This window comes from Ambystoma mexicanum, chromosome 2q (genome assembly GCF_040938575.1).
Source record: "Ambystoma mexicanum isolate Mex_15411 chromosome 2q, UKY_AmexF1_1, whole genome shotgun sequence".
Classification (NCBI taxonomy): Eukaryota; Metazoa; Chordata; class Amphibia; order Caudata; family Ambystomatidae; genus Ambystoma; species Ambystoma mexicanum.
In genome coordinates, this window is record NC_090924.1 from 127,129,264 (window position 1) to 127,154,860 (window position 25,597).

Below are 25,597 nucleotides of genomic sequence, written 5' to 3' on the forward strand. Positions count from 1 at the left end.
TGAGAAATACACTGGGAAGGCAAGCATCCTCACATGTATTCTGTATATGGGGCCAATAAAAAAATGCACGCGCTTGCATTTTGTGTATGTAATGTTGCAGAGCACAGAGAGGATTTATTTTCCCTACTGCTGGGTATTTGGGTCTCTGGGATCACAGTTGGGTCCGCTCCGTCCTCTGAAATGGTCCATATTAGTTACATAGGTTAGTGTACCAAAGAAATAATACATTTTCATATACAGCTTCTTCATTTCTGTGTTCTGAGGGATTACCAGTTGTAAGAAATGCACTTGCCGGTACAGTGATTCCCTGGCTTTCTCTGGCCCGAGAAAGCTTTTCCTCTGAAGTGGGAACAGAAGTTGGACTGCTTCTGCTGAACTTCCTGAAAGCAGAGCTGGCGGGAGGAGGGACTTTTTGAGTGCTGGGAAAATTTGAGCTGGAAATTTGCATCGGCTGGACAGAGATTGCTTGGAGCAGCCAAAATATAATAACGGCCATGGCGCTCAAGTAAAGCAGAAAGCTTTTAGTATACACCTTTTGCACTCTTGTCAACGAAGCTGGGCTCTGTGAATGCTCACCCTACGCAAGAAAAGAGAACAGACTTTGCTGGTGACCTAAATATATCTCGCCTGATCGAGCCTGATCGAGCACGATCGAGCTCTGAGTGAGCAGCTGTGCAATGGTCATCTTTACCAAAGGGGAGATGCTGCTTTTTCCAGTGTCACGCCCATGCTCTCAGGGCTGGAGGGAGGAGGGCTGCTTTTTGTTTTTACAGGCAAAAGGAAAGGCCCAGCCCTCAGAGCTTCTGCCAATGCAGATCCCAGCAGGTGCAAAATAAAGGCTCTCCCCCACCTTGCCAGCTGCAGATTGATCAGAAGACTGCTAGTCTAGTGTGTTGGGCCACTTTCTCTCTTCTGTGTATCGTCCCCTCTTATTACATAAACAGCATAAGAGGAATAAAGGAAGGAAGGAAGGAAGGAAGGAACAGTGTATCGCAAGCACCTTCCACCCTGATGTCAATGGGCCACCAACCTTCGGGATGAGGAGGAGACCTGTGAAGACAGTCAGAGCGTGCCGACTGGGGCATTCATTTGGCTCATACACCGACAAGGCTTTCAGCGGCAGGAACAAACTTCAGGAAAAGGCATTCTTGGCCTCGAATCCTAAGGGGGGTGCAAACGCTGAGGACAATTCCGTCAAATGCTCAAAGGACCGTGGCTCGTTGGTCTAGGGGTATGATTCTCGCTTTGGGTGCGAGAGGTCCCGGGTTCAAATCCCGGACGAGCCCAATCAAGGTGGTTAACTTGAGCTCCTTTTTTTTGTTTTTTCAATGTTATTTTCATTGGACAGACTCTCTGGTTTTCTCGGTAAGCAGTAGTCGATGAACAATTCACTTCCTGAACCTCTTTGCGTGCCATGTCCTTGCGACAAGCACTTTGTGTTCTCTGTTAGCTCTCAGTAACATTCCTTGATTTGCTTGTGAGTTTTGGCCGTCCGATCTCAAAGTGGAAATATGTCCTTCCCTCTGTACGCTGCATAGGCCCTCAGCTGGCATACTTGTATATGTGCGCATGCTTGATAGGACGTATGTTTTAGGCTGGATTGTGTGAGCTTCAGGCGCAAGGCATTTGATTAGTCTTTAAGCAGGTCCACTTGCACTGCCCTTTGCACCTGTTCTCCCAGTCCCTACAAAGGTGAGCAAGCAGCTGTTTCTGTAGTGTAGTGGTTATCACGGTCGCCTCACACGCGAAAGGTCCCCGGTTCGAGACCGGGCAGAAACACTCTCTGCTGGCATTTTACACAAAATAGTTTTTTTCCCCTTTTGTCACACACAAATGTAAAGTATGAACTTATTTGCGTTCTCATGGAAATAGCATATGCTCTCAAGAGCTTGAGAAATACACTGGGAAGGCAAGCATCCTCACATGTATTCTGTATATGGGGCCAATAAAAAAATGCACGCGCTTGCATTTTGTGTATGTAATGTTGCAGAGCACAGAGAGGATTTATTTTCCCTACTGCTGGGTATTTGGGTCTCTGGGATCACAGTTGGGTCCGCTCCGTCCTCTGAAATGGTCCATATTAGTTACATAGGTTAGTGTACCAAAGAAATAATACATTTTCATATACAGCTTCTTCATTTCTGTGTTCTGAGGGATTACCAGTTGTAAGAAATGCACTTGCCGGTACAGTGATTCCCTGGCTTTCTCTGGCCCGAGAAAGCTTTTCCTCTGAAGTGGGAACAGAAGTTGGACTGCTTCTGCTGAACTTCCTGAAAGCAGAGCTGGAGGGAGGAGGGACTTTTTGAGTGCTGGGAAAATTTGAGCTGGAAATTTGCATCGGCTGGACAGAGATTGCTTGGAGCAGCCAAAATATAATAACGGCCATGGCGCTCAAGTAAAGCAGAAAGCTTTTAGTATACACCTTTTGCACTCTTGTCAACGAAGCTGGGCTCTGTGAATGCTCACCCTACGCAAGAAAAGAGAACAGACTTTGCTGGTGACCTAAATATATCTCGCCTGATCGAGCACGATCGAGCTCTGAGTGAGCAGCTGTGCAATGGTCATCTTTACCAAAGGGGAGATGCTGCTTTTTCCAGTGTCACGCCCATGCTCTCAGGGCTGGAGGGAGGAGGGCTGCTTTTTGTTTTTACAGGCAAAAGGAAAGGCCCAGCCCTCAGAGCTTCTGCCAATGCAGATCCCAGCAGGTGCAAAATAAAGGCTCTCCCCCACCTTGCCAGCTGCAGATTGATCAGAAGACTGCTAGTCTAGTGTGTTGGGCCACTTTCTCTCTTCTGTGTATCGTCCCCTCTTATTACATAAACAGCATAAGAGGAATAAAGGAAGGAAGGAAGGAAGGAAGGAACAGTGTATCGCAAGCACCTTCCACCCTGATGTCAATGGGCCACCAACCTTCGGGATGAGGAGGAGACCTGTGAAGACAGTCAGAGCGTGCCGACTGGGGCATTCATTTGGCTCATACACCGACAAGGCTTTCAGCGGCAGGAACAAACTTCAGGAATAGGCATTCTTGGCCTCGAATCCTAAGGGGGGTGCAAACGCTGAGGACAATTCCGTCAAATGCTCAAAGGACCGTGGCTCGTTGGTCTAGGGGTATGATTCTCGCTTTGGGTGCGAGAGGTCCCGGGTTCAAATCCCGGACGAGCCCAATCAAGGTGGTTAACTTGAGCTCCTTTTTTTTGTTTTTTCAATGTTATTTTCATTGGACAGACTCTCTGGTTTTCTCGGTAAGCAGTAGTCGATGAACAATTCACTTCCTGAACCTCTTTGCGTGCCATGTCCTTGCGACAAGCACTTTGTGTTCTCTGTTAGCTCTCAGTAACATTCCTTGATTTGCTTGTGAGTTTTGGCCGTCCGATCTCAAAGTGGAAATATGTCCTTCCCTCTGTACGCTGCATAGGCCCTCAGCTGGCATACTTGTATATGTGCGCATGCTTGATAGGACGTATGTTTTAGGCTGGATTGTGTGAGCTTCAGGCGCAAGGCATTTGATTAGTCTTTAAGCAGGTCCACTTGCACTGCCCTTTGCACCTGTTCTCCCAGTCCCTACAAAGGTGAGCAAGCAGCTGTTTCTGTAGTGTAGTGGTTATCACGCACACGCGAAAGGTCCCCGGTTCGAGACCGGGCAGAAACACTCTCTGCTGGCATTTTACACAAAATAGTTTTTTTCCCCTTTTGTCACACACAAATGTAAAGTATGAACTTATTTGCGTTCCCATGGAAATAGCATATGCTCTCAAGAGCTTGAGAAATACACTGGGAAGGCAAGCATCCTCACATGTATTCTGTATATGGGGCCAATAAAAAAATGCACGCGCTTGCATTTTGTGTATGTAATGTTGCAGAGCACAGAGAGGATTTATTTTCCCTACTGCTGGGTATTTGGGTCTCTGGGATCACAGTTGGGTCCGCTCCGTCCTCTGAAATGGTCCATATTAGTTACATAGGTTAGTGTACCAAAGAAATAATACATTTTCATATACAGCTTCTTCATTTCTGTGTTCTGAGGGATTACCAGTTGTAAGAAATGCACTTGCCGGTACAGTGATTCCCTGGCTTTCTCTGGCCCGAGAAAGCTTTTCCTCTGAAGTGGGAACAGAAGTTGGACTGCTTCTGCTGAACTTCCTGAAAGCAGAGCTGGCGGGAGGAGGGACTTTTTGAGTGCTGGGAAAATTTGAGCTGGAAATTTGCATCGGCTGGACAGAGATTGCTTGGAGCAGCCAAAATATAATAACGGCCATGGCGCTCAAGTAAAGCAGAAAGCTTTTAGTATACACCTTTTGCACTCTTGTCAACGAAGCTGGGCTCTGTGAATGCTCACCCTACGCAAGAAAAGAGAACAGACTTTGCTGGTGACCTAAATATATCTCGCCTGATCGAGCACGATCGAGCTCTGAGTGAGCAGCTGTGCAATGGTCATCTTTACCAAAGGGGAGATGCTGCTTTTTCCAGTGTCACGCCCATGCTCTCAGGGCTGGAGGGAGGAGGGCTGCTTTTTGTTTTTACAGGCAAAAGGAAAGGCCCAGCCCTCAGAGCTTCTGCCAATGCAGATCCCAGCAGGTGCAAAATAAAGGCTCTCCCCCACCTTGCCAGCTGCAGATTGATCAGAAGACTGCTAGTCTAGTGTGTTGGGCCACTTTCTCTCTTCTGTGTATCGTCCCCTCTTATTACATAAACAGCATAAGAGGAATAAAGGAAGGAAGGAAGGAAGGAAGGAACAGTGTATCGCAAGCACCTTCCACCCTGATGTCAATGGGCCACCAACCTTCGGGATGAGGAGGAGACCTGTGAAGACAGTCAGAGCGTGCCGACTGGGGCATTCATTTGGCTCATACACCGACAAGGCTTTCAGCGGCAGGAACAAACTTCAGGAATAGGCATTCTTGGCCTCGAATCCTAAGGGGGGTGCAAACGCTGAGGACAATTCCGTCAAATGCTCAAAGGACCGTGGCTCGTTGGTCTAGGGGTATGATTCTCGCTTTGGGTGCGAGAGGTCCCGGGTTCAAATCCCGGACGAGCCCAATCAAGGTGGTTAACTTGAGCTCCTTTTTTTTGTTTTTTCAATGTTATTTTCATTGGACAGACTCTCTGGTTTTCTCGGTAAGCAGTAGTCGATGAACAATTCACTTCCTGAACCTCTTTGCGTGCCATGTCCTTGCGACAAGCACTTTGTGTTCTCTGTTAGCTCTCAGTAACATTCCTTGATTTGCTTGTGAGTTTTGGCCGTCCGATCTCAAAGTGGAAATATGTCCTTCCCTCTGTACGCTGCATAGGCCCTCAGCTGGCATACTTGTATATGTGCGCATGCTTGATAGGACGTATGTTTTAGGCTGGATTGTGTGAGCTTCAGGCGCAAGGCATTTGATTAGTCTTTAAGCAGGTCCACTTGCACTGCCCTTTGCACCTGTTCTCCCAGTCCCTACAAAGGTGAGCAAGCAGCTGTTTCTGTAGTGTAGTGGTTATCACGTTCGCCTCACACGCGAAAGGTCCCCGGTTCGAGACCGGGCAGAAACACTCTCTGCTGGCATTTTACACAAAATAGTTTTTTTCCCCTTTTGTCACACACAAATGTAAAGTATGAACTTATTTGCGTTCCCATGGAAATAGCATATGCTCTCAAGAGCTTGAGAAATACACTGGGAAGGCAAGCATCCTCACATGTATTCTGTATATGGGGCCAATAAAAAAATGCACGCGCTTGCATTTTGTGTATGTAATGTTGCAGAGCACAGAGAGGATTTATTTTCCCTACTGCTGGGTATTTGGGTCTCTGGGATCACAGTTGGGTCCGCTCCGTCCTCTGAAATGGTCCATATTAGTTACATAGGTTAGTGTACCAAAGAAATAATACATTTTCATATACAGCTTCTTCATTTCTGTGTTCTGAGGGATTACCAGTTGTAAGAAATGCACTTGCCGGTACAGTGATTCCCTGGCTTTCTCTGGCCCGAGAAAGCTTTTCCTCTGAAGTGGGAACAGAAGTTGGACTGCTTCTGCTGAACTTCCTGAAAGCAGAGCTGGCGGGAGGAGGGACTTTTTGAGTGCTGGGAAAATTTGAGCTGGAAATTTGCATCGGCTGGACAGAGATTGCTTGGAGCAGCCAAAATATAATAACGGCCATGGCGCTCAAGTAAAGCAGAAAGCTTTTAGTATACACCTTTTGCACTCTTGTCAACGAAGCTGGGCTCTGTGAATGCTCACCCTACGCAAGAAAAGAGAACAGACTTTGCTGGTGACCTAAATATATCTCGCCTGATCGAGCACGATCGAGCTCTGAGTGAGCAGCTGTGCAATGGTCATCTTTACCAAAGGGGAGATGCTGCTTTTTCCAGTGTCACGCCCATGCTCTCAGGGCTGGAGGGAGGAGGGCTGCTTTTTGTTTTTACAGGCAAAAGGAAAGGCCCAGCCCTCAGAGCTTCTGCCAATGCAGATCCCAGCAGGTGCAAAATAAAGGCTCTCCCCCACCTTGCCAGCTGCAGATTGATCAGAAGACTGCTAGTCTAGTGTGTTGGGCCACTTTCTCTCTTCTGTGTATCGTCCCCTCTTATTACATAAACAGCATAAGAGGAATAAAGGAAGGAAGGAAGGAAGGAAGGAACAGTGTATCGCAAGCACCTTCCACCCTGATGTCAATGGGCCACCAACCTTCGGGATGAGGAGGAGACCTGTGAAGACAGTCAGAGCGTGCCGACTGGGGCATTCATTTGGCTCATACACCGACAAGGCTTTCAGCGGCAGGAACAAACTTCAGGAATAGGCATTCTTGGCCTCGAATCCTAAGGGGGGTGCAAACGCTGAGGACAATTCCGTCAAATGCTCAAAGGACCGTGGCTCGTTGGTCTAGGGGTATGATTCTCGCTTTGGGTGCGAGAGGTCCCGGGTTCAAATCCCGGACGAGCCCAATCAAGGTGGTTAACTTGAGCTCCTTTTTTTTGTTTTTTCAATGTTATTTTCATTGGACAGACTCTCTGGTTTTCTCGGTAAGCAGTAGTCGATGAACAATTCACTTCCTGAACCTCTTTGCGTGCCATGTCCTTGCGACAAGCACTTTGTGTTCTCTGTTAGCTCTCAGTAACATTCCTTGATTTGCTTGTGAGTTTTGGCCGTCCGATCTCAAAGTGGAAATATGTCCTTCCCTCTGTACGCTGCATAGGCCCTCAGCTGGCATACTTGTATATGTGCGCATGCTTGATAGGACGTATGTTTTAGGCTGGATTGTGTGAGCTTCAGGCGCAAGGCATTTGATTAGTCTTTAAGCAGGTCCACTTGCACTGCCCTTTGCACCTGTTCTCCCAGTCCCTACAAAGGTGAGCAAGCAGCTGTTTCTGTAGTGTAGTGGTTATAAAGGTCCCCGGTTCGAGACCGGGCAGAAACACTCTCTGCTGGCATTTTACACAAAATAGTTTTTTTCCCCTTTTGTCACACACAAATGTAAAGTATGAACTTATTTGCGTTCTCATGGAAATAGCATATGCTCTCAAGAGCTTGAGAAATACACTGGGAAGGCAAGCATCCTCACATGTATTCTGTATATGGGGCCAATAAAAAAATGCACGCGCTTGCATTTTGTGTATGTAATGTTGCAGAGCACAGAGAGGATTTATTTTCCCTACTGCTGGGTATTTGGGTCTCTGGGATCACAGTTGGGTCCGCTCCGTCCTCTGAAATGGTCCATATTAGTTACATAGGTTAGTGTACCAAAGAAATAATACATTTTCATATACAGCTTCTTCATTTCTGTGTTCTGAGGGATTACCAGTTGTAAGAAATGCACTTGCCGGTACAGTGATTCCCTGGCTTTCTCTGGCCCGAGAAAGCTTTTCCTCTGAAGTGGGAACAGAAGTTGGACTGCTTCTGCTGAACTTCCTGAAAGCAGAGCTGGCGGGAGGAGGGACTTTTTGAGTGCTGGGAAAATTTGAGCTGGAAATTTGCATCGGCTGGACAGAGATTGCTTGGAGCAGCCAAAATATAATAACGGCCATGGCGCTCAAGTAAAGCAGAAAGCTTTTAGTATACACCTTTTGCACTCTTGTCAACGAAGCTGGGCTCTGTGAATGCTCACCCTACGCAAGAAAAGAGAACAGACTTTGCTGGTGACCTAAATATATCTCGCCTGATCGAGCACGATCGAGCTCTGAGTGAGCAGCTGTGCAATGGTCATCTTTACCAAAGGGGAGATGCTGCTTTTTCCAGTGTCACGCCCATGCTCTCAGGGCTGGAGGGAGGAGGGCTGCTTTTTGTTTTTACAGGCAAAAGGAAAGGCCCAGCCCTCAGAGCTTCTGCCAATGCAGATCCCAGCAGGTGCAAAATAAAGGCTCTCCCCCACCTTGCCAGCTGCAGATTGATCAGAAGACTGCTAGTCTAGTGTGTTGGGCCACTTTCTCTCTTCTGTGTATCGTCCCCTCTTATTACATAAACAGCATAAGAGGAATAAAGGAAGGAAGGAAGGAAGGAAGGAACAGTGTATCGCAAGCACCTTCCACCCTGATGTCAATGGGCCACCAACCTTCGGGATGAGGAGGAGACCTGTGAAGACAGTCAGAGCGTGCCGACTGGGGCATTCATTTGGCTCATACACCGACAAGGCTTTCAGCGGCAGGAACAAACTTCAGGAATAGGCATTCTTGGCCTCGAATCCTAAGGGGGGTGCAAACGCTGAGGACAATTCCGTCAAATGCTCAAAGGACCGTGGCTCGTTGGTCTAGGGGTATGATTCTCGCTTTGGGTGCGAGAGGTCCCGGGTTCAAATCCCGGACGAGCCCAATCAAGGTGGTTAACTTGAGCTCCTTTTTTTTGTTTTTTCAATGTTATTTTCATTGGACAGACTCTCTGGTTTTCTCGGTAAGCAGTAGTCGATGAACAATTCACTTCCTGAACCTCTTTGCGTGCCATGTCCTTGCGACAAGCACTTTGTGTTCTCTGTTAGCTCTCAGTAACATTCCTTGATTTGCTTGTGAGTTTTGGCCGTCCGATCTCAAAGTGGAAATATGTCCTTCCCTCTGTACGCTGCATAGGCCCTCAGCTGGCATACTTGTATATGTGCGCATGCTTGATAGGACGTATGTTTTAGGCTGGATTGTGTGAGCTTCAGGCGCAAGGCATTTGATTAGTCTTTAAGCAGGTCCACTTGCACTGCCCTTTGCACCTGTTCTCCCAGTCCCTACAAAGGTGAGCAAGCAGCTGTTTCTGTAGTGTAGTGGTTATCACGCACACGCGAAAGGTCCCCGGTTCGAGACCGGGCAGAAACACTCTCTGCTGGCATTTTACACAAAATAGTTTTTTTCCCCTTTTGTCACACACAAATGTAAAGTATGAACTTATTTGCGTTCCCATGGAAATAGCATATGCTCTCAAGAGCTTGAGAAATACACTGGGAAGGCAAGCATCCTCACATGTATTCTGTATATGGGGCCAATAAAAAAATGCACGCGCTTGCATTTTGTGTATGTAATGTTGCAGAGCACAGAGAGGATTTATTTTCCCTACTGCTGGGTATTTGGGTCTCTGGGATCACAGTTGGGTCCGCTCCGTCCTCTGAAATGGTCCATATTAGTTACATAGGTTAGTGTACCAAAGAAATAATACATTTTCATATACAGCTTCTTCATTTCTGTGTTCTGAGGGATTACCAGTTGTAAGAAATGCACTTGCCGGTACAGTGATTCCCTGGCTTTCTCTGGCCCGAGAAAGCTTTTCCTCTGAAGTGGGAACAGAAGTTGGACTGCTTCTGCTGAACTTCCTGAAAGCAGAGCTGGCGGGAGGAGGGACTTTTTGAGTGCTGGGAAAATTTGAGCTGGAAATTTGCATCGGCTGGACAGAGATTGCTTGGAGCAGCCAAAATATAATAACGGCCATGGCGCTCAAGTAAAGCAGAAAGCTTTTAGTATACACCTTTTGCACTCTTGTCAACGAAGCTGGGCTCTGTGAATGCTCACCCTACGCAAGAAAAGAGAACAGACTTTGCTGGTGACCTAAATATATCTCGCCTGATCGAGCCTGATCGAGCACGATCGAGCTCTGAGTGAGCAGCTGTGCAATGGTCATCTTTACCAAAGGGGAGATGCTGCTTTTTCCAGTGTCACGCCCATGCTCTCAGGGCTGGAGGGAGGAGGGCTGCTTTTTGTTTTTACAGGCAAAAGGAAAGGCCCAGCCCTCAGAGCTTCTGCCAATGCAGATCCCAGCAGGTGCAAAATAAAGGCTCTCCCCCACCTTGCCAGCTGCAGATTGATCAGAAGACTGCTAGTCTAGTGTGTTGGGCCACTTTCTCTCTTCTGTGTATCGTCCCCTCTTATTACATAAACAGCATAAGAGGAATAAAGGAAGGAAGGAAGGAAGGAAGGAACAGTGTATCGCAAGCACCTTTCACCCTGATGTCAATGGGCCACCAACCTTCGGGATGAGGAGGAGACCTGTGAAGACAGTCAGAGCGTGCCGACTGGGGCATTCATTTGGCTCATACACCGACAAGGCTTTCAGCGGCAGGAACAAACTTCAGGAATAGGCATTCTTGGCCTCGAATCCTAAGGGGGGTGCAAACGCTGAGGACAATTCCGTCAAATGCTCAAAGGACCGTGGCTCGTTGGTCTAGGGGTATGATTCTCGCTTTGGGTGCGAGAGGTCCCGGGTTCAAATCCCGGACGAGCCCAATCAAGGTGGTTAACTTGAGCTCCTTTTTTTTGTTTTTTCAATGTTATTTTCATTGGACAGACTCTCTGGTTTTCTCGGTAAGCAGTAGTCGATGAACAATTCACTTCCTGAACCTCTTTGCGTGCCATGTCCTTGCGACAAGCACTTTGTGTTCTCTGTTAGCTCTCAGTAACATTCCTTGATTTGCTTGTGAGTTTTGGCCGTCCGATCTCAAAGTGGAAATATGTCCTTCCCTCTGTACGCTGCATAGGCCCTCAGCTGGCATACTTGTATATGTGCGCATGCTTGATAGGACGTATGTTTTAGGCTGGATTGTGTGAGCTTCAGGCGCAAGGCATTTGATTAGTCTTTAAGCAGGTCCACTTGCACTGCCCTTTGCACCTGTTCTCCCAGTCCCTACAAAGGTGAGCAAGCAGCTGTTTCTGTAGTGTAGTGGTTATCACGTTCGCCTCACACGCGAAAGGTCCCCGGTTCGAGACCGGGCAGAAACACTCTCTGCTGGCATTTTACACAAAATAGTTTTTTTCCCCTTTTGTCACACACAAATGTAAAGTATGAACTTATTTGCGTTCCCATGGAAATAGCATATGCTCTCAAGAGCTTGAGAAATACACTGGGAAGGCAAGCATCCTCACATGTATTCTGTATATGGGGCCAATAAAAAAATGCACGCGCTTGCATTTTGTGTATGTAATGTTGCAGAGCACAGAGAGGATTTATTTTCCCTACTGCTGGGTATTTGGGTCTCTGGGATCACAGTTGGGTCCGCTCCGTCCTCTGAAATGGTCCATATTAGTTACATAGGTTAGTGTACCAAAGAAATAATACATTTTCATATACAGCTTCTTCATTTCTGTGTTCTGAGGGATTACCAGTTGTAAGAAATGCACTTGCCGGTACAGTGATTCCCTGGCTTTCTCTGGCCCGAGAAAGCTTTTCCTCTGAAGTGGGAACAGAAGTTGGACTGCTTCTGCTGAACTTCCTGAAAGCAGAGCTGGCGGGAGGAGGGACTTTTTGAGTGCTGGGAAAATTTGAGCTGGAAATTTGCATCGGCTGGACAGAGATTGCTTGGAGCAGCCAAAATATAATAACGGCCATGGCGCTCAAGTAAAGCAGAAAGCTTTTAGTATACACCTTTTGCACTCTTGTCAACGAAGCTGGGCTCTGTGAATGCTCACCCTACGCAAGAAAAGAGAACAGACTTTGCTGGTGACCTAAATATATCTCGCCTGATCGAGCACGATCGAGCTCTGAGTGAGCAGCTGTGCAATGGTCATCTTTACCAAAGGGGAGATGCTGCTTTTTCCAGTGTCACGCCCATGCTCTCAGGGCTGGAGGGAGGAGGGCTGCTTTTTGTTTTTACAGGCAAAAGGAAAGGCCCAGCCCTCAGAGCTTCTGCCAATGCAGATCCCAGCAGGTGCAAAATAAAGGCTCTCCCCCACCTTGCCAGCTGCAGATTGATCAGAAGACTGCTAGTCTAGTGTGTTGGGCCACTTTCTCTCTTCTGTGTATCGTCCCCTCTTATTACATAAACAGCATAAGAGGAATAAAGGAAGGAAGGAAGGAAGGAAGGAACAGTGTATCGCAAGCACCTTCCACCCTGATGTCAATGGGCCACCAACCTTCGGGATGAGGAGGAGACCTGTGAAGACAGTCAGAGCGTGCCGACTGGGGCATTCATTTGGCTCATACACCGACAAGGCTTTCAGCGGCAGGAACAAACTTCAGGAATAGGCATTCTTGGCCTCGAATCCTAAGGGGGGTGCAAACGCTGAGGACAATTCCGTCAAATGCTCAAAGGACCGTGGCTCGTTGGTCTAGGGGTATGATTCTCGCTTTGGGTGCGAGAGGTCCCGGGTTCAAATCCCGGATGAGCCCAATCAAGGTGGTTAACTTGAGCTCCTTTTTTTTGTTTTTTCAATGTTATTTTCATTGGACAGACTCTCTGGTTTTCTCGGTAAGCAGTAGTCGATGAACAATTCACTTCCTGAACCTCTTTGCGTGCCATGTCCTTGCGACAAGCACTTTGTGTTCTCTGTTAGCTCTCAGTAACATTCCTTGATTTGCTTGTGAGTTTTGGCCGTCCGATCTCAAAGTGGAAATATGTCCTTCCCTCTGTACGCTGCATAGGCCCTCAGCTGGCATACTTGTATATGTGCGCATGCTTGATAGGACGTATGTTTTAGGCTGGATTGTGTGAGCTTCAGGCGCAAGGCATTTGATTAGTCTTTAAGCAGGTCCACTTGCACTGCCCTTTGCACCTGTTCTCCCAGTCCCTACAAAGGTGAGCAAGCAGCTGTTTCTGTAGTGTAGTGGTTATCACGTTCGCCTCACACTCGAAAGGTCCCCGGTTCGAGACCGGGCAGAAACACTCTCTGCTGGCATTTTACACAAAATAGTTTTTTTCCCCTTTTGTCACACACAAATGTAAAGTATGAACTTATTTGCGTTCTCATGGAAATAGCATATGCTCTCAAGAGCTTGAGAAATACACTGGGAAGGCAAGCATCCTCACATGTATTCTGTATATGGGGCCAATAAAAAAATGCACGCGCTTGCATTTTGTGTATGTAATGTTGCAGAGCACAGAGAGGATTTATTTTCCCTACTGCTGGGTATTTGGGTCTCTGGGATCACAGTTGGGTCCGCTCCGTCCTCTGAAATGGTCCATATTAGTTACATAGGTTAGTGTACCAAAGAAATAATACATTTTCATATACAGCTTCTTCATTTCTGTGTTCTGAGGGATTACCAGTTGTAAGAAATGCACTTGCCGGTACAGTGATTCCCTGGCTTTCTCTGGCCCGAGAAAGCTTTTCCTCTGAAGTGGGAACAGAAGTTGGACTGCTTCTGCTGAACTTCCTGAAAGCAGAGCTGGCGGGAGGAGGGACTTTTTGAGTGCTGGGAAAATTTGAGCTGGAAATTTGCATCGGCTGGACAGAGATTGCTTGGAGCAGCCAAAATATAATAACGGCCATGGCGCTCAAGTAAAGCAGAAAGCTTTTAGTATACACCTTTTGCACTCTTGTCAACGAAGCTGGGCTCTGTGAATGCTCACCCTACGCAAGAAAAGAGAACAGACTTTGCTGGTGACCTAAATATATCTCGCCTGATCGAGCACGATCGAGCTCTGAGTGAGCAGCTGTGCAATGGTCATCTTTACCAAAGGGGAGATGCTGCTTTTTCCAGTGTCACGCCCATGCTCTCAGGGCTGGAGGGAGGAGGGCTGCTTTTTGTTTTTACAGGCAAAAGGAAAGGCCCAGCCCTCAGAGCTTCTGCCAATGCAGATCCCAGCAGGTGCAAAATAAAGGCTCTCCCCCACCTTGCCAGCTGCAGATTGATCAGAAGACTGCTAGTCTAGTGTGTTGGGCCACTTTCTCTCTTCTGTGTATCGTCCCCTCTTATTACATAAACAGCATAAGAGGAATAAAGGAAGGAAGGAAGGAAGGAAGGAACAGTGTATCGCAAGCACCTTCCACCCTGATGTCAATGGGCCACCAACCTTCGGGATGAGGAGGAGACCTGTGAAGACAGTCAGAGCGTGCCGACTGGGGCATTCATTTGGCTCATACACCGACAAGGCTTTCAGCGGCAGGAACAAACTTCAGGAATAGGCATTCTTGGCCTCGAATCCTAAGGGGGGTGCAAACGCTGAGGACAATTCCGTCAAATGCTCAAAGGACCGTGGCTCGTTGGTCTAGGGGTATGATTCTCGCTTTGGGTGCGAGAGGTCCCGGGTTCAAATCCCGGACGAGCCCAATCAAGGTGGTTAACTTGAGCTCCTTTTTTTTGTTTTTTCAATGTTATTTTCATTGGACAGACTCTCTGGTTTTCTCGGTAAGCAGTAGTCGATGAACAATTCACTTCCTGAACCTCTTTGCGTGCCATGTCCTTGCGACAAGCACTTTGTGTTCTCTGTTAGCTCTCAGTAACATTCCTTGATTTGCTTGTGAGTTTTGGCCGTCCGATCTCAAAGTGGAAATATGTCCTTCCCTCTGTACGCTGCATAGGCCCTCAGCTGGCATACTTGTATATGTGCGCATGCTTGATAGGACGTATGTTTTAGGCTGGATTGTGTGAGCTTCAGGCGCAAGGCATTTGATTAGTCTTTAAGCAGGTCCACTTGCACTGCCCTTTGCACCTGTTCTCCCAGTCCCTACAAAGGTGAGCAAGCAGCTGTTTCTGTAGTGTAGTGGTTATCACGTTCGCCTCACACGCGAAAGGTCCCCGGTTCGAGACCGGGCAGAAACACTCTCTGCTGGCATTTTACACAAAATAGTTTTTTTCCCCTTTTGTCACACACAAATGTAAAGTATGAACTTATTTGCGTTCCCATGGAAATAGCATATGCTCTCAAGAGCTTGAGAAATACACTGGGAAGGCAAGCATCCTCACATGTATTCTGTATATGGGGCCAATAAAAAAATGCACGCGCTTGCATTTTGTGTATGTAATGTTGCAGAGCACAGAGAGGATTTATTTTCCCTACTGCTGGGTATTTGGGTCTCTGGGATCACAGTTGGGTCCGCTCCGTCCTCTGAAATGGTCCATATTAGTTACATAGGTTAGTGTACCAAAGAAATAATACATTTTCATATACAGCTTCTTCATTTCTGTGTTCTGAGGGATTACCAGTTGTAAGAAATGCACTTGCCGGTACAGTGATTCCCTGGCTTTCTCTGGCCCGAGAAAGCTTTTCCTCTGAAGTGGGAACAGAAGTTGGACTGCTTCTGCTGAACTTCCTGAAAGCAGAGCTGGCGGGAGGAGGGACTTTTTGAGTGCTGGGAAAATTTGAGCTGGAAATTTGCATCGGCTGGACAGAGATTGCTTGGAGCAGCCAAAATATAATAACGGCCATGGCGCTCAAGTAAAGCAGAAAGCTTTTAGTATACACCTTTTGCACTCTTGTCAACGAAGCTGGGCTCTGTGAATGCTCACCCTACGCAAGAAAAGAGAACAGACTTTGCTGGTGACCTAAATATATCTCGCCTGATCGAGCACGATCGAGCTCTGAGTGAGCAGCTGTGCAATGGTCATCTTTACCAAAGGGGAGATGCTGCTTTTTCCAGTGTCACGCCCATGCTCTCAGGGCTGGAGGGAGGAGGGCTGCTTTTTGTTTTTACAGGCAAAAGGAAAGGCCCAGCCCTCAGAGCTTCTGCCAATGCAGATCCCAGCAGGTGCAAAATAAAGGCTCTCCCCCACCTTGCCAGCTGCAGATTGATCAGAAGACTGCTAGTCTAGTGTGTTGGGCCACTTTCTCTCTTCTGTGTATCGTCCCCTCTTATTACATAAACAGCATAAGAGGAATAAAGGAAGGAAGGAAGGAAGGAAGGAACAGTGTATCGCAAGCACCTTCCACCCTGATGTCAATGGGCCACCAACCTTCGGGATGAGGAGGAGACCTGTGAAGACAGTCAGAGCGTGCCGACTGGGGCATTCATTTGGCTCATACACCGACAAGGCTTTCAGCGGCAGGAACAAACTTCAGGAATAGGCATTCTTGGCCTCGAATCCTAAGGGGGGTGCAAACGCTGAGGACAATTCCGTCAAATGCTCAAAGGACCGTGGCTCGTTGGTCTAGGGGTATGATTCTCGCTTTGGGTGCGAGAGGTCCCGGGTTCAAATCCCGGACGAGCCCAATCAAGGTGGTTAACTTGAGCTCCTTTTTTTTGTTTTTTCAATGTTATTTTCATTGGACAGACTCTCTGGTTTTCTCGGTAAGCAGTAGTCGATGAACAATTCACTTCCTGAACCTCTTTGCGTGCCATGTCCTTGCGACAAGCACTTTGTGTTCTCTGTTAGCTCTCAGTAACATTCCTTGATTTGCTTGTGAGTTTTGGCCGTCCGATCTCAAAGTGGAAATATGTCCTTCCCTCTGTACGCTGCATAGGCCCTCAGCTGGCATACTTGTATATGTGCGCATGCTTGATAGGACGTATGTTTTAGGCTGGATTGTGTGAGCTTCAGGCGCAAGGCATTTGATTAGTCTTTAAGCAGGTCCACTTGCACTGCCCTTTGCACCTGTTCTCCCAGTCCCTACAAAGGTGAGCAAGCAGCTGTTTCTGTAGTGTAGTGGTTATCACGTTCGCCTCACACGCGAAAGGTCCCCGGTTCGAGACCGGGCAGAAACACTCTCTGCTGGCATTTTACACAAAATAGTTTTTTTCCCCTTTTGTCACACACAAATGTAAAGTATGAACTTATTTGCGTTCCCATGGAAATAGCATATGCTCTCAAGAGCTTGAGAAATACACTGGGAAGGCAAGCATCCTCACATGTATTCTGTATATGGGGCCAATAAAAAAATGCACGCGCTTGCATTTTGTGTATGTAATGTTGCAGAGCACAGAGAGGATTTATTTTCCCTACTGCTGGGTATTTGGGTCTCTGGGATCACAGTTGGGTCCGCTCCGTCCTCTGAAATGGTCCATATTAGTTACATAGGTTAGTGTACCAAAGAAATAATACATTTTCATATACAGCTTCTTCATTTCTGTGTTCTGAGGGATTACCAGTTGTAAGAAATGCACTTGCCGGTACAGTGATTCCCTGGCTTTCTCTGGCCCGAGAAAGCTTTTCCTCTGAAGTGGGAACAGAAGTTGGACTGCTTCTGCTGAACTTCCTGAAAGCAGAGCTGGCGGGAGGAGGGACTTTTTGAGTGCTGGGAAAATTTGAGCTGGAAATTTGCATCGGCTGGACAGAGATTGCTTGGAGCAGCCAAAATATAATAACGGCCATGGCGCTCAAGTAAAGCAGAAAGCTTTTAGTATACACCTTTTGCACTCTTGTCAACGAAGCTGGGCTCTGTGAATGCTCACCCTACGCAAGAAAAGAGAACAGACTTTGCTGGTGACCTAAATATATCTCGCCTGATCGAGCACGATCGAGCTCTGAGTGAGCAGCTGTGCAATGGTCATCTTTACCAAAGGGGAGATGCTGCTTTTTCCAGTGTCACGCCCATGCTCTCAGGGCTGGAGGGAGGAGGGCTGCTTTTTGTTTTTACAGGCAAAAGGAAAGGCCCAGCCCTCAGAGCTTCTGCCAATGCAGATCCCAGCAGGTGCAAAATAAAGGCTCTCCCCCACCTTGCCAGCTGCAGATTGATCAGAAGACTGCTAGTCTAGTGTGTTGGGCCACTTTCTCTCTTCTGTGTATCGTCCCCTCTTATTACATAAACAGCATAAGAGGAATAAAGGAAGGAAGGAAGGAAGGAAGGAACAGTGTATCGCAAGCACCTTCCACCCTGATGTCAATGGGCCACCAACCTTCGGGATGAGGAGGAGACCTGTGAAGACAGTCAGAGCGTGCCGACTGGGGCATTCATTTGGCTCATACACCGACAAGGCTTTCAGCGGCAGGAACAAACTTCAGGAATAGGCATTCTTGGCCTCGAATCCTAAGGGGGGTGCAAACGCTGAGGACAATTCCGTCAAATGCTCAAAGGACCGTGGCTCGTTGGTCTAGGGGTATGATTCTCGCTTTGGGTGCGAGAGGTCCCGGGTTCAAATCCCGGACGAGCCCAATCAAGGTGGTTAACTTGAGCTCCTTTTTTTTGTTTTTTCAATGTTATTTTCATTGGACAGACTCTCTGGTTTTCTCGGTAAGCAGTAGTCGATGAACAATTCACTTCCTGAACCTCTTTGCGTGCCATGTCCTTGCGACAAGCACTTTGTGTTCTCTGTTAGCTCTCAGTAACATTCCTTGATTTGCTTGTGAGTTTTGGCCGTCCGATCTCAAAGTGGAAATATGTCCTTCCCTCTGTACGCTGCATAGGCCCTCAGCTGGCATACTTGTATATGTGCGCATGCTTGATAGGACGTATGTTTTAGGCTGGATTGTGTGAGCTTCAGGCGCAAGGCATTTGATTAGTCTTTAAGCAGGTCCACTTGCACTGCCCTTTGCACCTGTTCTCCCAGTCCCTACAAAGGTGAGCAAGCAGCTGTTTCTGTAGTGTAGTGGTTATCACGTTCGCCTCACACGCGAAAGGTCCCCGGTTCGAGACCGGGCAGAAACACTCTCTGCTGGCATTTTACACAAAATAGTTTTTTTCCCCTTTTGTCACACACAAATGTAAAGTATGAACTTATTTGCGTTCTCATGGAAATAGCATATGCTCTCAAGAGCTTGAGAAATACACTGGGAAGGCAAGCATCCTCACATGTATTCTGTATATGGGGCCAATAAAAAAATGCACGCGCTTGCATTTTGTGTATGTAATGTTGCAGAGCACAGAGAGGATTTATTTTCCCTACTGCTGGGTATTTGGGTCTCTGGGATCACAGTTGGGTCCGCTCCGTCCTCTGAAATGGTCCATATTAGTTACATAGGTTAGTGTACCAAAGAAATAATACATTTTCATATACAGCTTCTTCATTTCTGTGTTCTGAGGGATTACCAGTTGTAAGAAATGCACTTGCTGGTACAGTGATTCCCTGGCTTTCTCTGGCCCGAGAAAGCTTTTCCTCTGAAGTGGGAACAGAAGTTGGACTGCTTCTGCTGAACTTCCTGAAAGCAGAGCTGGCGGGAGGAGGGACTTTTTGAGTGCTGGGAAAATTTGAGCTGGAAATTTGCATCGGCTGGACAGAGATTGCTTGGAGCAGCCAAAATATAATAACGGCCATGGCGCTCAAGTAAAGCAGAAAGCTTTTAGTATACACCTTTTGCACTCTTGTCAACGAAGCTGGGCTCTGTGAATGCTCACCCTACGCAAGAAAAGAGAACAGACTTTGCTGGTGACCTAAATATATCTCGCCTGATCGAGCCTGATCGAGCACGATCGAGCTCTGAGTGAGCAGCTGTGCAATGGTCATCTTTACCAAAGGGGAGATGCTGCTTTTTCCAGTGTCACGCCCATGCTCTCAGGGCTGGAGGGAGGAGGGCTGCTTTTTGTTTTTACAGGCAAAAGGAAAGGCCCAGCCCTCAGAGCTTCTGCCAATGCAGATCCCAGCAGGTGCAAAATAAAGGCTCTCCCCCACCTTGCCAGCTGCAGATTGATCAGAAGACTGCTAGTCTAGTGTGTTGGGCCACTTTCTCTCTTCTGTGTATCGTCCCCTCTTATTACATAAACAGCATAAGAGGAATAAAGGAAGGAAGGAAGGAAGGAAGGAACAGTGTATCGCAAGCACCTTTCACCCTGATGTCAATGGGCCACCAACCTTCGGGATGAGGAGGAGACCTGTGAAGACAGTCAGAGCGTGCCGACTGGGGCATTCATTTGGCTCATACACCGACAAGGCTTTCAGCGGCAGGAACAAACTTCAGGAATAGGCATTCTTGGCCTCGAATCCTAAGGGGGGTGCAAACGCTGAGGACAATTCCGTCAAATGCTCAAAGGACCGTGGCTCGTTGGTCTAGGGGTATGATTCTCGCTTTGGGTGCGAGAGGTCCCGGGTTCAAATCCCGGACGAGCCCAATCAAGGTGGTTAACTTGAGCTCCTTTTTTTTGTTTTTTCAATGTTATTTTCATTGGACAGACTCTCTGGTTTTCTCGGTAAGCAGTAGTCGATGAACAATTCACTTCCTGAACCTCTTTGCGTGCCATGTCCTTGCGACAAGCACTTTGTGTTCTCTGTTAGCTCTCAGTAACATTCCTTGATTTGCTTGTGAGTTTTGGCCGTCCGATCTCAAAGTGGAAATATGTCCTTCCCTCTGTACGCTGCATAGGCCCTCAGCTGGCATACTTGTATATGTGCGCATGCTTGATAGGACGTATGTTTTAGGCTGGATTGTGTGAGCTTCAGGCGCAAGGCATTTGATTAGTCTTTAAGCAGGTCCACTTGCACTGCCCTTTGCACCTGTTCTCCCAGTCCCTACAAAGGTGAGCAAGCAGCTGTTTCTGTAGTGTAGTGGTTATCACGTTCGCCTCACACGCGAAAGGTCCCCGGTTCGAGACCGGGCAGAAACACTCTCTGCTGGCATTTTACACAAAATAGTTTTTTTCCCCTTTTGTCACACACAAATGTAAAGTATGAACTTATTTGCGTTCCCATGGAAATAGCATATGCTCTCAAGAGCTTGAGAAATACACTGGGAAGGCAAGCATCCTCACATGTATTCTGTATATGGGGCCAATAAAAAAATGCACGCGCTTGCATTTTGTGTATGTAATGTTGCAGAGCACAGAGAGGATTTATTTTCCCTACTGCTGGGTATTTGGGTCTCTGGGATCACAGTTGGGTCCGCTCCGTCCTCTGAAATGGTCCATATTAGTTACATAGGTTAGTGTACCAAAGAAATAATACATTTTCATATACAGCTTCTTCATTTCTGTGTTCTGAGGGATTACCAGTTGTAAGAAATGCACTTGCCGGTACAGTGATTCCCTGGCTTTCTCTGGCCCGAGAAAGCTTTTCCTCTGAAGTGGGAACAGAAGTTGGACTGCTTCTGCTGAACTTCCTGAAAGCAGAGCTGGCGGGAGGAGGGACTTTTTGAGTGCTGGGAAAATTTGAGCTGGAAATTTGCATCGGCTGGACAGAGATTGCTTGGAGCAGCCAAAATATAATAACGGCCATGGCGCTCAAGTAAAGCAGAAAGCTTTTAGTATACACCTTTTGCACTCTTGTCAACGAAGCTGGGCTCTGTGAATGCTCACCCTACGCAAGAAAAGAGAACAGACTTTGCTGGTGACCTAAATATATCTCGCCTGATCGAGCACGATCGAGCTCTGAGTGAGCAGCTGTGCAATGGTCATCTTTACCAAAGGGGAGATGCTGCTTTTTCCAGTGTCACGCCCATGCTCTCAGGGCTGGAGGGAGGAGGGCTGCTTTTTGTTTTTACAGGCAAAAGGAAAGGCCCAGCCCTCAGAGCTTCTGCCAATGCAGATCCCAGCAGGTGCAAAATAAAGGCTCTCCCCCACCTTGCCAGCTGCAGATTGATCAGAAGACTGCTAGTCTAGTGTGTTGGGCCACTTTCTCTCTTCTGTGTATCGTCCCCTCTTATTACATAAACAGCATAAGAGGAATAAAGGAAGGAAGGAAGGAAGGAAGGAACAGTGTATCGCAAGCACCTTCCACCCTGATGTCAATGGGCCACCAACCTTCGGGATGAGGAGGAGACCTGTGAAGACAGTCAGAGCGTGCCGACTGGGGCATTCATTTGGCTCATACACCGACAAGGCTTTCAGCGGCAGGAACAAACTTCAGGAATAGGCATTCTTGGCCTCGAATCCTAAGGGGGGTGCAAACGCTGAGGACAATTCCGTCAAATGCTCAAAGGACCGTGGCTCGTTGGTCTAGGGGTATGATTCTCGCTTTGGGTGCGAGAGGTCCCGGGTTCAAATCCCGGACGAGCCCAATCAAGGTGGTTAACTTGAGCTCCTTTTTTTTGTTTTTTCAATGTTATTTTCATTGGACAGACTCTCTGGTTTTCTCGGTAAGCAGTAGTCGATGAACAATTCACTTCCTGAACCTCTTTGCGTGCCATGTCCTTGCGACAAGCACTTTGTGTTCTCTGTTAGCTCTCAGTAACATTCCTTGATTTGCTTGTGAGTTTTGGCCGTCCGATCTCAAAGTGGAAATATGTCCTTCCCTCTGTACGCTGCATAGGCCCTCAGCTGGCATACTTGTATATGTGCGCATGCTTGATAGGACGTATGTTTTAGGCTGGATTGTGTGAGCTTCAGGCGCAAGGCATTTGATTAGTCTTTAAGCAGGTCCACTTGCACTGCCCTTTGCACCTGTTCTCCCAGTCCCTACAAAGGTGAGCAAGCAGCTGTTTCTGTAGTGTAGTGGTTATCACGTTCGCCTCACACGCGAAAGGTCCCCGGTTCGAGACCGGGCAGAAACACTCTCTGCTGGCATTTTACACAAAATAGTTTTTTTCCCCTTTTGTCACACACAAATGTAAAGTATGAACTTATTTGCGTTCTCATGGAAATAGCATATGCTCTCAAGAGCTTGAGAAATACACTGGGAAGGCAAGCATCCTCACATGTATTCTGTATATGGGGCCAATAAAAAAATGCACGCGCTTGCATTTTGTGTATGTAATGTTGCAGAGCACAGAGAGGATTTATTTTCCCTACTGCTGGGTATTTGGGTCTCTGGGATCACAGTTGGGTCCGCTCCGTCCTCTGAAATGGTCCATATTAGTTACATAGGTTAGTGTACCAAAGAAATAATACATTTTCATATACAGCTTCTTCATTTCTGTGTTCTGAGGGATTACCAGTTGTAAGAAATGCACTTGCCGGTACAGTGATTCCCTGGCTTTCTCTGGCCCGAGAAAGCTTTTCCTCTGAAGTGGGAACAGAAGTTGGACTGCTTCTGCTGAACTTCCTGAAAGCAGAGCTGGCGGGAGGAGGGACTTTTTGAGTGCTGGGAAAATTTGAGCTGGAAATTTGCATCGGCTGGACAGAGATTGCTTGGAGCAGCCAAAATATAATAACGGCCATGGCGCTCAAGTAAAGCAGAAAGCTTTTAGTATACACCTTTTGCACTCTTGTCAACGAAGCTGGGCTCTGTGAATGCTCACCCTACGCAAGAAAAGAGAACAGACTTTGCTGGTGACCTAAATATATCTCGCCTGATCGAGCACGATCGAGCTCTGAGTGAGCAGCTGTGCAATGGTCATCTTTACCAAAGGGGAGATGCTGCTTTTTCCAGTGTCACGCCCATGCTCTCAGGGCTGGAGGGAGGAGGGCTGCTTTTTGTTTTTACAGGCAAAAGGAAAGGCCCAGCCCTCAGAGCTTCTGCCAATGCAGATCCCAGCAGGTGCAAAATAAAGGCTCTCCCCCACCTTGCCAGCTGCAGATTGATCAGAAGACTGCTAGTCTAGTGTGTTGGGCCACTTTCTCTCTTCTGTGTATCGTCCCCTCTTATTACATAAACAGCATAAGAGGAATAAAGGAAGGAAGGAAGGAAGGAAGGAACAGTGTATCGCAAGCACCTTCCACCCTGATGTCAATGGGCCACCAACCTTCGGGATGAGGAGGAGACCTGTGAAGACAGTCAGAGCGTGCCGACTGGGGCATTCATTTGGCTCATACACCGACAAGGCTTTCAGCGGCAGGAACAAACTTCAGGAATAGGCATTCTTGGCCTCGAATCCTAAGGGGGGTGCAAACGCTGAGGACAATTCCGTCAAATGCTCAAAGGACCGTGGCTCGTTGGTCTAGGGGTATGATTCTCGCTTTGGGTGCGAGAGGTCCCGGGTTCAAATCCCGGACGAGCCCAATCAAGGTGGTTAACTTGAGCTCCTTTTTTTTGTTTTTTCAATGTTATTTTCATTGGACAGACTCTCTGGTTTTCTCGGTAAGCAGTAGTCGATGAACAATTCACTTCCTGAACCTCTTTGCGTGCCATGTCCTTGCGACAAGCACTTTGTGTTCTCTGTTAGCTCTCAGTAACATTCCTTGATTTGCTTGTGAGTTTTGGCCGTCCGATCTCAAAGTGGAAATATGTCCTTCCCTCTGTACGCTGCATAGGCCCTCAGCTGGCATACTTGTATATGTGCGCATGCTTGATAGGACGTATGTTTTAGGCTGGATTGTGTGAGCTTCAGGCGCAAGGCATTTGATTAGTCTTTAAGCAGGTCCACTTGCACTGCCCTTTGCACCTGTTCTCCCAGTCCCTACAAAGGTGAGCAAGCAGCTGTTTCTGTAGTGTAGTGGTTATCACGTTCGCCTCACACGCGAAAGGTCCCCGGTTCGAGACCGGGCAGAAACACTCTCTGCTGGCATTTTACACAAAATAGTTTTTTTCCCCTTTTGTCACACACAAATGTAAAGTATGAACTTATTTGCGTTCTCATGGAAATAGCATATGCTCTCAAGAGCTTGAGAAATACACTGGGAAGGCAAGCATCCTCACATGTATTCTGTATATGGGGCCAATAAAAAAATGCACGCGCTTGCATTTTGTGTATGTAATGTTGCAGAGCACAGAGAGGATTTATTTTCCCTACTGCTGGGTATTTGGGTCTCTGGGATCACAGTTGGGTCCGCTCCGTCCTCTGAAATGGTCCATATTAGTTACATAGGTTAGTGTACCAAAGAAATAATACATTTTCATATACAGCTTCTTCATTTCTGTGTTCTGAGGGATTACCAGTTGTAAGAAATGCACTTGCCGGTACAGTGATTCCCTGGCTTTCTCTGGCCCGAGAAAGCTTTTCCTCTGAAGTGGGAACAGAAGTTGGACTGCTTCTGCTGAACTTCCTGAAAGCAGAGCTGGCGGGAGGAGGGACTTTTTGAGTGCTGGGAAAATTTGAGCTGGAAATTTGCATCGGCTGGACAGAGATTGCTTGGAGCAGCCAAAATATAATAACGGCCATGGCGCTCAAGTAAAGCAGAAAGCTTTTAGTATACACCTTTTGCACTCTTGTCAACGAAGCTGGGCTCTGTGAATGCTCACCCTACGCAAGAAAAGAGAACAGACTTTGCTGGTGACCTAAATATATCTCGCCTGATCGAGCACGATCGAGCTCTGAGTGAGCAGCTGTGCAATGGTCATCTTTACCAAAGGGGAGATGCTGCTTTTTCCAGTGTCACGCCCATGCTCTCAGGGCTGGAGGGAGGAGGGCTGCTTTTTGTTTTTACAGGCAAAAGGAAAGGCCCAGCCCTCAGAGCTTCTGCCAATGCAGATCCCAGCAGGTGCAAAATAAAGGCTCTCCCCCACCTTGCCAGCTGCAGATTGATCAGAAGACTGCTAGTCTAGTGTGTTGGGCCACTTTCTCTCTTCTGTGTATCGTCCCCTCTTATTACATAAACAGCATAAGAGGAATAAAGGAAGGAAGGAAGGAAGGAAGGAACAGTGTATCGCAAGCACCTTCCACCCTGATGTCAATGGGCCACCAACCTTCGGGATGAGGAGGAGACCTGTGAAGACAGTCAGAGCGTGCCGACTGGGGCATTCATTTGGCTCATACACCGACAAGGCTTTCAGCGGCAGGAACAAACTTCAGGAATAGGCATTCTTGGCCTCGAATCCTAAGGGGG

The 25,597-nt window shown here is 47.5% G+C and overlaps 22 non-coding genes across 22 annotated transcripts; all 22 read left to right on the forward strand.

Moving 5' to 3' along the window:
- The first annotated feature begins 1,214 nt into the window (after window positions 1–1,214).
- Window positions 1,215–1,286, forward strand: TRNAP-UGG (transfer RNA proline (anticodon UGG)). The gene has a single exon. It is a non-coding gene; the product is annotated as a tRNA-Pro (tRNA).
- Window positions 1,287–3,094: 1,808 nt separating this feature from the next.
- TRNAP-UGG (transfer RNA proline (anticodon UGG)) lies at window positions 3,095–3,166 on the forward strand. The gene has a single exon. It is a non-coding gene; the product is annotated as a tRNA-Pro (tRNA).
- A 1,801-nt stretch (window positions 3,167–4,967) lies between these two features.
- TRNAP-UGG (transfer RNA proline (anticodon UGG)) lies at window positions 4,968–5,039 on the forward strand. The gene has a single exon. It is a non-coding gene; the product is annotated as a tRNA-Pro (tRNA).
- Window positions 5,040–5,459: 420 nt separating this feature from the next.
- Window positions 5,460–5,532, forward strand: TRNAV-CAC (transfer RNA valine (anticodon CAC)). Its single transcript has one exon. It is a non-coding gene; the product is annotated as a tRNA-Val (tRNA).
- Window positions 5,533–6,847: 1,315 nt separating this feature from the next.
- Window positions 6,848–6,919, forward strand: TRNAP-UGG (transfer RNA proline (anticodon UGG)). The gene has a single exon. It is a non-coding gene; the product is annotated as a tRNA-Pro (tRNA).
- A 1,789-nt stretch (window positions 6,920–8,708) lies between these two features.
- Window positions 8,709–8,780, forward strand: TRNAP-UGG (transfer RNA proline (anticodon UGG)). Its single transcript has one exon. It is a non-coding gene; the product is annotated as a tRNA-Pro (tRNA).
- A 1,811-nt stretch (window positions 8,781–10,591) lies between these two features.
- TRNAP-UGG (transfer RNA proline (anticodon UGG)) lies at window positions 10,592–10,663 on the forward strand. The gene has a single exon. It is a non-coding gene; the product is annotated as a tRNA-Pro (tRNA).
- A 420-nt stretch (window positions 10,664–11,083) lies between these two features.
- On the forward strand, window positions 11,084–11,156 carry TRNAV-CAC (transfer RNA valine (anticodon CAC)). The gene has a single exon. It is a non-coding gene; the product is annotated as a tRNA-Val (tRNA).
- Window positions 11,157–12,471: 1,315 nt separating this feature from the next.
- Window positions 12,472–12,543, forward strand: TRNAP-UGG (transfer RNA proline (anticodon UGG)). Its single transcript has one exon. It is a non-coding gene; the product is annotated as a tRNA-Pro (tRNA).
- Window positions 12,544–12,963: 420 nt separating this feature from the next.
- On the forward strand, window positions 12,964–13,036 carry TRNAV-CAC (transfer RNA valine (anticodon CAC)). Its single transcript has one exon. It is a non-coding gene; the product is annotated as a tRNA-Val (tRNA).
- Window positions 13,037–14,351: 1,315 nt separating this feature from the next.
- TRNAP-UGG (transfer RNA proline (anticodon UGG)) lies at window positions 14,352–14,423 on the forward strand. Its single transcript has one exon. It is a non-coding gene; the product is annotated as a tRNA-Pro (tRNA).
- A 420-nt stretch (window positions 14,424–14,843) lies between these two features.
- Window positions 14,844–14,916, forward strand: TRNAV-CAC (transfer RNA valine (anticodon CAC)). Its single transcript has one exon. It is a non-coding gene; the product is annotated as a tRNA-Val (tRNA).
- Window positions 14,917–16,231: 1,315 nt separating this feature from the next.
- TRNAP-UGG (transfer RNA proline (anticodon UGG)) lies at window positions 16,232–16,303 on the forward strand. Its single transcript has one exon. It is a non-coding gene; the product is annotated as a tRNA-Pro (tRNA).
- A 420-nt stretch (window positions 16,304–16,723) lies between these two features.
- Window positions 16,724–16,796, forward strand: TRNAV-CAC (transfer RNA valine (anticodon CAC)). The gene has a single exon. It is a non-coding gene; the product is annotated as a tRNA-Val (tRNA).
- Window positions 16,797–18,111: 1,315 nt separating this feature from the next.
- Window positions 18,112–18,183, forward strand: TRNAP-UGG (transfer RNA proline (anticodon UGG)). Its single transcript has one exon. It is a non-coding gene; the product is annotated as a tRNA-Pro (tRNA).
- Window positions 18,184–18,603: 420 nt separating this feature from the next.
- Window positions 18,604–18,676, forward strand: TRNAV-CAC (transfer RNA valine (anticodon CAC)). The gene has a single exon. It is a non-coding gene; the product is annotated as a tRNA-Val (tRNA).
- A 1,325-nt stretch (window positions 18,677–20,001) lies between these two features.
- Window positions 20,002–20,073, forward strand: TRNAP-UGG (transfer RNA proline (anticodon UGG)). Its single transcript has one exon. It is a non-coding gene; the product is annotated as a tRNA-Pro (tRNA).
- Window positions 20,074–20,493: 420 nt separating this feature from the next.
- TRNAV-CAC (transfer RNA valine (anticodon CAC)) lies at window positions 20,494–20,566 on the forward strand. Its single transcript has one exon. It is a non-coding gene; the product is annotated as a tRNA-Val (tRNA).
- Window positions 20,567–21,881: 1,315 nt separating this feature from the next.
- Window positions 21,882–21,953, forward strand: TRNAP-UGG (transfer RNA proline (anticodon UGG)). The gene has a single exon. It is a non-coding gene; the product is annotated as a tRNA-Pro (tRNA).
- A 420-nt stretch (window positions 21,954–22,373) lies between these two features.
- On the forward strand, window positions 22,374–22,446 carry TRNAV-CAC (transfer RNA valine (anticodon CAC)). The gene has a single exon. It is a non-coding gene; the product is annotated as a tRNA-Val (tRNA).
- A 1,315-nt stretch (window positions 22,447–23,761) lies between these two features.
- TRNAP-UGG (transfer RNA proline (anticodon UGG)) lies at window positions 23,762–23,833 on the forward strand. Its single transcript has one exon. It is a non-coding gene; the product is annotated as a tRNA-Pro (tRNA).
- Window positions 23,834–24,253: 420 nt separating this feature from the next.
- Window positions 24,254–24,326, forward strand: TRNAV-CAC (transfer RNA valine (anticodon CAC)). The gene has a single exon. It is a non-coding gene; the product is annotated as a tRNA-Val (tRNA).
- Window positions 24,327–25,597: the final 1,271 nt, after the last annotated feature.